The sequence below is a fragment of the Dreissena polymorpha genome, unplaced genomic scaffold (assembly GCF_020536995.1).
Source record: "Dreissena polymorpha isolate Duluth1 unplaced genomic scaffold, UMN_Dpol_1.0 chrUn017, whole genome shotgun sequence".
Taxonomy (NCBI): domain Eukaryota; kingdom Metazoa; phylum Mollusca; class Bivalvia; order Myida; family Dreissenidae; genus Dreissena; species Dreissena polymorpha.
In genome coordinates, this window is record NW_026273331.1 from 148,226 (window position 1) to 156,911 (window position 8,686).

At 37.3% G+C, this 8,686-nt stretch overlaps 1 long non-coding RNA gene across 1 annotated transcript; it reads left to right on the plus strand.

The window, feature by feature from the left end:
• The first annotated feature begins 3,423 nt into the window (after window positions 1-3,423).
• On the plus strand, window positions 3,424-6,049 carry LOC127863587 (uncharacterized). Its single transcript, XR_008041105.1, has 3 exons — window positions 3,424-3,490; window positions 4,607-4,727; window positions 5,568-6,049. It is a non-coding gene; the product is annotated as an uncharacterized LOC127863587 (long non-coding RNA).
• The last annotated feature ends 2,637 nt before the right edge of the window (window positions 6,050-8,686 follow it).

Here is an 8,686-nt window from a genome sequence, read left to right on the forward strand (position 1 = left end):
ACTGTCCAAGACATAGCGGTAATCGGAAATAAATTGGCACAAATGTTTATCCTAATAAGAAGTTGTAGAGTGCACTCAATTGGTGGCTACTTGTGAAAGGTATTCCCTGTATTGTGACATTAATATCCAATTATTATTCTTTAACATGAAACAAAGACAAAACATGTGCAATTTATCAATGACTTAAGACATTAGCCTCGCTCTGGGAAAACAGGGCTTAATGCATGTGGGTACAGTTTTATTCCAAATTAGCCTGTGCTAAGAGCATATTTTTGTTTACAATTTTCATTTAAACGAAATATTCCAGAAAACGCAGAAAGTGTCGTTCCTGATTAGCCTGAGCAGTCCAAACAGGTAAAGCTGTGCCTACACTTTACGCACATGTAATCTTACACTTTACGCACATGCAATATTATACTTTAAGCACATGCAATCTGGGCCTACACTGTACGCACATGCAATCTTACACTGTACGCACATGCAATCTTACACTGTACGCACATGCAATCTTACACTGTACGCACATATAATCTGGGCCTAAACTGTACGCATATGCAATCTTACACTGTACGCACATGCAATCTGGGTATACACTGTACGCACATGCAATCCTACACTGTATGCACATGCAATCTGGGCCTACACTTCACACACATGCAATCTGTGCCTACACTGTACGCTCATGCATTAAGCCCAGTTTTTCAGAGCAAGGCTCCATTATTGTTATGAATCTGAAACGTGAACACACTTCACATGACGCATATTTCCCTGGGCCGCAGGTTTCTCAGTACAACTGTGGAGAGTTGTTCCGTTCTGCCTCTTCAAGAGAGTATGGTGCATCAACTGAGTATGCTGGGGAATGAAAGCCCACGAACCGATCTGATACATGCGTCATTATCATGACCGTCTCCATCATTATCCTCGTCATAATATTCTTCATCAACATCATCGACATCATCATGATCATCATCATTATCATCATTATCGTCGTTGTCGTCGTGTCCATCATCATCATCATCATCATAATCATCATCATCATCATAATCATAACAACTCACCCTTTTCTTATTGTTTTATTCTTTTTCTTGCTCGTTTTTTTTTGCTTCAGATTTTACTTCGTTGTCATAATCATGCTTACATTTTAAATCTGGTCGTAACGTCCTAAATATTGTATACTGCCAGTCCAAGGTGTTTTACTTTCAAGATACATATGAGCCTCGTTGTGGGAAAAGGGGTTTAATGCCTGCTTCTTTCCATGTTAGCCTGCGCCTGTTTTAATGAATTTTTTTCGTTTAAATGACGTCTCGTTCACATCAAAATCCAGTTCAAACAAAAAATGTCGTCCCTGATTAGCCTGAACGGACTTCACATGCTACTAGCACATGCATTAAGCCCAGTTTTCCCAGGGCGTGACTCATATGTATATTAGGTACCATAATATGTTCTTTAAAAAACCTCCTTACTTTTATTGCTTCATGCAAAGATTATTTGTCAAGTGGATTCTGAACAATAGTTTCTCTTTTTCAGACCGTTGACCTCCTAAAAGTCCAGTTGAATCTGCTCTCAAAGCAAGGCACGACAGAGTGTTCACTCGTGGTCTTCTAAGACTCGCTTGACCAGATGGACACCTCGCACAATGGTCGCTGTTTCATGTGGCTTCCGGCTTCCCTATCGCCTTACTGCAAAGTCATCGTGTCCTCACTTCCGGAGGAGACATATGAGGCGTTTCTGGTCCTCAAGGTAGCGGCGCTTTCAAAAGGCAACTAGTGTACTCGTATAGAGATAAAATACAATGTAGGGGCGAATTCTTATTCATACTTGTACTCACGGCTGTACATTAACCTTGTTATGAGTGATGAAGGGCAACACACAAACCTACATTAATACTCAATTGTCAATAGTGTTATAGAGATGACAAGACCAAATAAATTGTCTATTAACAGTTATTATTATTTTTATTATTTAGTAATTTGTTTATGCGGTCTTGTGGTTTACTACATTGTTTTATTTGATTTGTATTTGATAAATATATTACTTTTTTAAAAATACCAAACGACATCTAAAATGTGTAGATCTACTACGTAAAAAAACACATAAACGGCCGCGTACGTTTTTGAAATAATGCTGATAACGCAAAATATTTTATTATTCTTTTGTAATTAATTTGTTTCATCTTTTTTAGAAATTATTTTCTGAGGAGGAAAGGTTTATACAGGTTCCGGAACTAGGTCAGACGGACGCGCACAGCATAGTGTCGTCGTGGGCGAAGACACGGAACCGGAAGTTAACCCCGCCCCAGATGGACCTCCTGCTGAGAACATTCAGGAAGTACCCGACACCGCTGTTCTTAAAGGTTAGTGCACGCAGCTCTGAAAAGGTTCAACAACTGGTAAATGACGAAAATAATTGAACGAAATTTTAATACAACGAGCAAAGAAGTTACAAAGAAGAGACTAAATCGGACCAATACAGAACATTGTTTTTGAAAGATGAATCATCATTAATGCTAGTTGTATCTGCAATCTTACACTAAAGGTCAAGTAAGTCAGTATATCATAATTGAATTAAGAGGGAATTCGTTATTTTCTTTTGCTAACCAATCTCATGGGCGAAACTAAGTTATAAACGTCCTGTCAAAAGAGTCTTAAATCAGGTTCATATTAGTCGACAAGTTCGAAGTGAGTAGAAATTTGAACGTTTGATGCAAACCAAAAATTACAAAGCTAGGTTTTTTCAATAAATTATTTTGTATAGCGCTATACTGACATTTTTTCCAATTTAGATCAGCTGTCGTTTGACGAAGCCATGCTTTGGCGCTCATTCGACCCGCTGTCACGGACAGTACTGCAGACGACAGTCGGTACCTCAGTCGACTTACTGCTCGGTCGTCTTGAGAAACTGCATGGCCGGATATTGGTGTGCCACGCTTTTGGATATCTTACCTTAGGTGGGAGTTGATTCACTTGGATATCTAACTTTAGGTTAGGGTTGAGTCACTTGGATATCTTACCTTAGGTGGGGGTTGAGTCACTTGGATATCTTACCTTAGGTGGGGGTTGAGTCACTTGGATATCTGATTTTAGGTGGGGGTTGAGTCACTTGCATTAAGTTTTGTTCTGGGTAAACTGGCCTTAATGCACTTAATTTGGCCTTAACTGGAGTTTTGTTTAGATGATATTTTATACTAACCTGACCGGCTTCTGCGGACAACACATGCTAACATGGGACGGCACTTTTCGCACATGCATTAAGACCAGCTTTCCCAGAACGATGCTAAATTGTTTATCTACATGCTAGCACACTTTTTAGCAAACATTCAGATCACCATGAATTTTTACTGCAGCAAATAACGGAATCACCGGAGCTTGATGACGTGTTGTCCTGCGATGATGACGTTTTAAATGACGTCTACACCACTGGACACCGCCCATGCGCAGACTGTCCCCTCTACTTCTCGTGACCATACGGGCGGACATCGACCAATATATCGGTACTGAACTTTGCTGTTATTTTCTCGTTTGAATTTAAAGTTTTACGAACGTTGAGCTGTTGAGAAGACAATGATTTTGTATTTATTATGGTTATTTATATTGGGATTTCAAATGCATTATCAACGTCGCATATTATTAAAATTAAGAGAAAGCGTTTACAGAAGGGGTAATCACGCGATAGTCAAGATGGCGACGTCAATGCCGAGCCAGGTAATTTTCGCGTTTTATATTTTAAAAACTTTTGTTTAATTTCTAAATGACGATCACTTTCCAGACATACCAGTAATAAAGTGATTAGTGTTTATTTCATATTAAATTCGATTTATATCTCGACTTTACTCGCTGCGAATTTTTTTAGTGGTGTAAAGAGGTCATCCCGATAAGAAATTTCGCAGACTATTTTTTATGAAGAATTATATAGCTAAATGCTTGCTTGAAAGTGCAAAATACAACTATCATAATTTTTAACACTTGTGTACAAGTTTATTGATTATTTGATTAATAATTAAATAATTATATGTTTATGCCTTTCACAAGAATGTTGTTAATAGGCAAAAGGACAATACAACGTTGAGCAGTTGAGATCCCGGATTGGTTACTCCGTCATGTTTGAATATCTCTTTAGAATATTCATGCTTACAAAAAGACCAAATGTAAACACGAATATAAGCTGCATTTTAAGTTTCTCTTTAATGCCAACTGTTAGAAGTCATAACACAAGTGGCAAGAATAAAAACAACCGACTATTAAATATTGATTATGCAAAATATTACGAAGTGCAAACTTCTCCAGTTTTGTTATCTGGTTGTTGATTGTTTAGAATATGGTTGATTTCCACTAAGTTGGACAAGATAAAACCGACATTAGACTTACTTCTTCACAATAATAAAACGAAGTAATGCACTTTTTATCTCTTAGCCATCACGATAACATTTCAATGAATTACTGATAAGTGATGGTGTATAGGTTTAAATGTTTGCTGTACCAAGCAATTGGAAATTAAGCACAGCTGTTATTTTGGTAAAATGTCATGACGACTGCAATAATGACATGACACCATTCACTGAGGTAAACTGGTTGTTTTGTTGTAACATTATTTGCCTGCAAATGTCCAGATATCTAGGCAGATGTGGATGACCCAAGGCCCCTCACAGACTACCCTAAGGCACTCTTGGAGGGCAGACGGAGCGTTGCCATGGTGCTTCTCTGGGTGCAACAAGCCATAGCCGCAAACATGTAAGACTATTATACCCCAGTAAGGAAGGACTATATTGGAATTACTCTGTAATTCAGTTTGTTGGTCGGTTAGGTTTGTTCTGGGAAAACTTGGCTAATGGATGTGCGAAAAGTGTGACCCCAGATTAGCCTGTGCAGTCTGCAAAGGCTAAACTGGAAAAACTGCCTATATTGGATATTCGTTTAGAACTATTCATTCCATAAAAACGGAAAGTGTCTTCCCTTATTAGCTTGTGCGGACTCCACAAGCCAATCTAGTAAAAATACATCAAACTCGGTTTCCCACAGTAAGGCTCTAGATTATTATAGGGAGGGAGTATATTGGATTCACTCTATTGGATGGTTAGTTGGTCTGTCTAATTAAATGGTGTTTGTTGCAGTCAGTTGAAACTAGGTCATCACCATGAAAACCCTCTATCCTTACCCAGTGATCTGCTTATTTACACGAGTTATATGCCCTTAAACTCAAAGCAGACAAAGCAGATATGCATATGAACTTCATTCTAGGAAAACAGGGTTTAATGCATGTGTGTAGTGTCTTCCCAGATTAGCCTCTGCAGTTCACAACCACTCTTTCTCCCTAGACTGAATTTTTGTTAAGGAGACTTCCCTTAAACAAAAAAAACCCATAACAATGGCTAGCTGTCCCTGAATAGCCTGTGCAGATGAAACAGGCTAATCTGGGACGACACTTCATGCATTAAGCCCTTGTTTCCCAGAGAGTGGCTCATATTCATCAATACAGAATTCCCATTTCCTCACCCATTCCCCCAAAAGATGAGAACCCAAATAAATACAACCCTTTAAATCCCTCTTTTAATTTAAACATTCATCTTATAGTAGCTGAACATGAAGGAGACCACTTAAGGACATCAGGACTGTTTTAAGCTGCATGCCCAAAACTGCAACATCAGCACTATTGGATGAACTGGAACAGAGACACAAGATCTTCAATGCATCATCTAGTCTATTGCAAGCTCTGTAGGGAGACTTGAAATCAACTCATGTTTACCACAGCCATTCTTAGATTGAAAGGGAATATACTTTATTAACATAATAAAAGATCATGTGTGTTCACTATTAATTGAAATGATAGTAGTAAGACAGATATGTTATTTGACTTCCACAGTATTTATTATTTATTGTTTCAATTGAACCCTATTGTAAATTTCTGCTAACATTTAAACACTCTAAGCGTTATGTCAAATAAAATGAATTGTTGATATTTGTGCATTTTTATAGTTGAACAATATATATTTCTAATATTGTTTTTGCTATCGTATTTTCTACTTGTATACCAGTCACTTTTAAAGATAAGAATTTTTTACAAATCACCATAATTTATTTGTTTTCATTGATGAGTATTAATATTTGTATTAATAAATAATTTATTATAAAATTGTATGTGAAGTTCTGTCAATTGTAACTATATGAACAAGGTTCTATAGCAATAATACACAATCTGCATTGTCTGAAAATGGGGCTTCATGCATTTGCAAAAAAATGTTGTCCCGTAATAGCCTGTGCAGGGACACCATGTTCCACTTTTATGGATTTCTTTATTAAAGAAAGTCTGTTCTTGACAAAAATCCAGTTTAGCCAGATTAGCCTTGTGAGACTGCACACACTAATCTGGGACTATACTTTAGTACCAATTACTGTAAAAATAAGACAAATTGCACACATGAACATAATGTGTTTTTATTGATGATTAGATAATTTAAAGGTAGATATTTTTAATGAATATATTATATTAAAAATGTGTTTAAAATTCTGTTAATTGTAACTATATGAAAATAGCTTCTATATCGATAATGACAGAAGCACACTCTGGGAAAGCAGGGCCTTATGCATTGCGTACAATGTGATCCCAGATTAGCCTGTGCTGCCACGACACTTTCCGTCGTTATTGAATTCTCTTCTATACTGAAACTCAGTTAAGGCGGAAAGTGTCGTCCCAGATTAGCCTGTTCAGGGACGACGCTCTTCGTCGTTATGGAATTCTGTTCTATACTTAAATTCAGTTTAGGCGGAAAGTGTCGTCCCAGATTAGCCTGTTCAGGGACGACACTTTCAGTCGTTTTGGAATTCTCTTCTGTACTGAAATTCAGGTTAGGCAGAAAATGTTGTCTCAGATTAGCCTATTCAGGGACGACACTTTCCACCTTAATGGAATTCTCTTCTATACTAAAAATCAGTTTAGACGGAAAGTGTCGTCTCTGACACATGCTATTCTTGGATGACACTTTATACATTAAGCCCCATTTTCCCAGAGCTTGGCTCATTTGGTTATGGCTGGGCAGGTTTAAACAAAATTGGATCATTCTTAACTCCTCACTTTGCACTAAGTATAATAAGTTTCATCAAAGTATATTCAGTATGTTTGTAAAGTATCCTCAAAACTTTTTTTTTTTTATCACAGAATGCAGCTTTGTGGACAAACAAATCATCTCTAAATCTCAACAGTTTTTATCTGTTGTTCTAGATAACTTTCCAACTATGTGTTTTAATTCAAAAGACGAGAGAAGAAATCAACATTGTTTAATATAGAGATGAAGAAATGTCATACATTTAATAAAATGCAAACAATACAATTTAATCAGTTTAAAATAAAATTATATTTTAAATACCCCCACATGCCGCATTGACACAGAATATTTTGCAAGTTGTCTTCCCAAAAAACAGCGGACACCATGCTCAATGTTTAAAACGCAGTGACCCTGTGACCTAGTTTTTGTACCCGCATGGCCCATGTTCAAAATTGGCCTAAACATTATCTAGATACAACTTCTGACCAAGTTTGGTGAAGCTTGGATGAAAACTACTTGAATTAGAGAGCGGACACCATGCTCAATGTTTAAAACGCACTAAGTGACCCCGTCACCTAGTTTTCGACCCGGCATGACCAATATTTGAACTTGACCTAGACATCATCTAGATACAACATCTGACTAAGTTTGGTGAAGATCGGATGAAAACTACTTGAATTAGAGAGCGGACACTTAATGCGACAGACAGACCGAAAAGCTCACTCCTATATACCCCCCCTAAACTTCGTTTGTGGAGGTAAAATAAATAATGTTAAGCACAGATACATATTCGCCAGAAAAAAAAGTTATCTACATGTATGATACAATTCAATAACTTTGATAACTAGCTTACAACTATTTCAAGTGTTCATATTGCCATATTCACGAAAGCGTATTCAATACATTCCCAATTTCAGACTTTAGATGGGGGTTTTCAACATAAACTAACTATAAATTTAAGACGTTAGTCCCTTATGAAATGTATTTGGTGAATATGAATGTTCAATGTTACTATTGCATAGTGTTACTAGATACAGACTATATATAGCTGAATGCTTGAATAACCTGACTATTATACTGTACAATGAGCTGATAAGCCAATCTCACTTGAGCCACCAACGTTGTAATGTCATTAAATAGTAAATCGAACATAAGTGTTTGTTATAACTATGATTATTTACATGAGTGAAATAATACATTGAACACAAGTTCAACTAGAAATAGCGCGACAGAGGCCAATGCGTATCACCACGCCACATGTTTGACTCAGGGGCACCCCAGCGTTGGTAATGGGGCTATGAATAGTTGAGATTTACTGTATTGTCATAAATGATTTTCAGTATAAATTTGAAGTAAATCTGTGTAGAAATGAAGATGTAAATGTAAAATAACCTAAAACAAATGAGTGAAAATATCTGACCTGGCCCCACCCCAACTCCCATAACTTTTGACCCAGGGGTCATATCAAAATTCAGAATAGTGCACTGTCGCACATATGCTCATAGCTACCGTGAGTTAGTTGTATGGTTCTAGTGCTAACAGTGTAGGAGAAGATAGTGGCCAGGACAGACAGACAGACGGCGGAGTTAACCACATAATAGATTTCGCAATCTAAGCGCGGACCCTAAGTTCAAGGTCAAGGTCACAGGG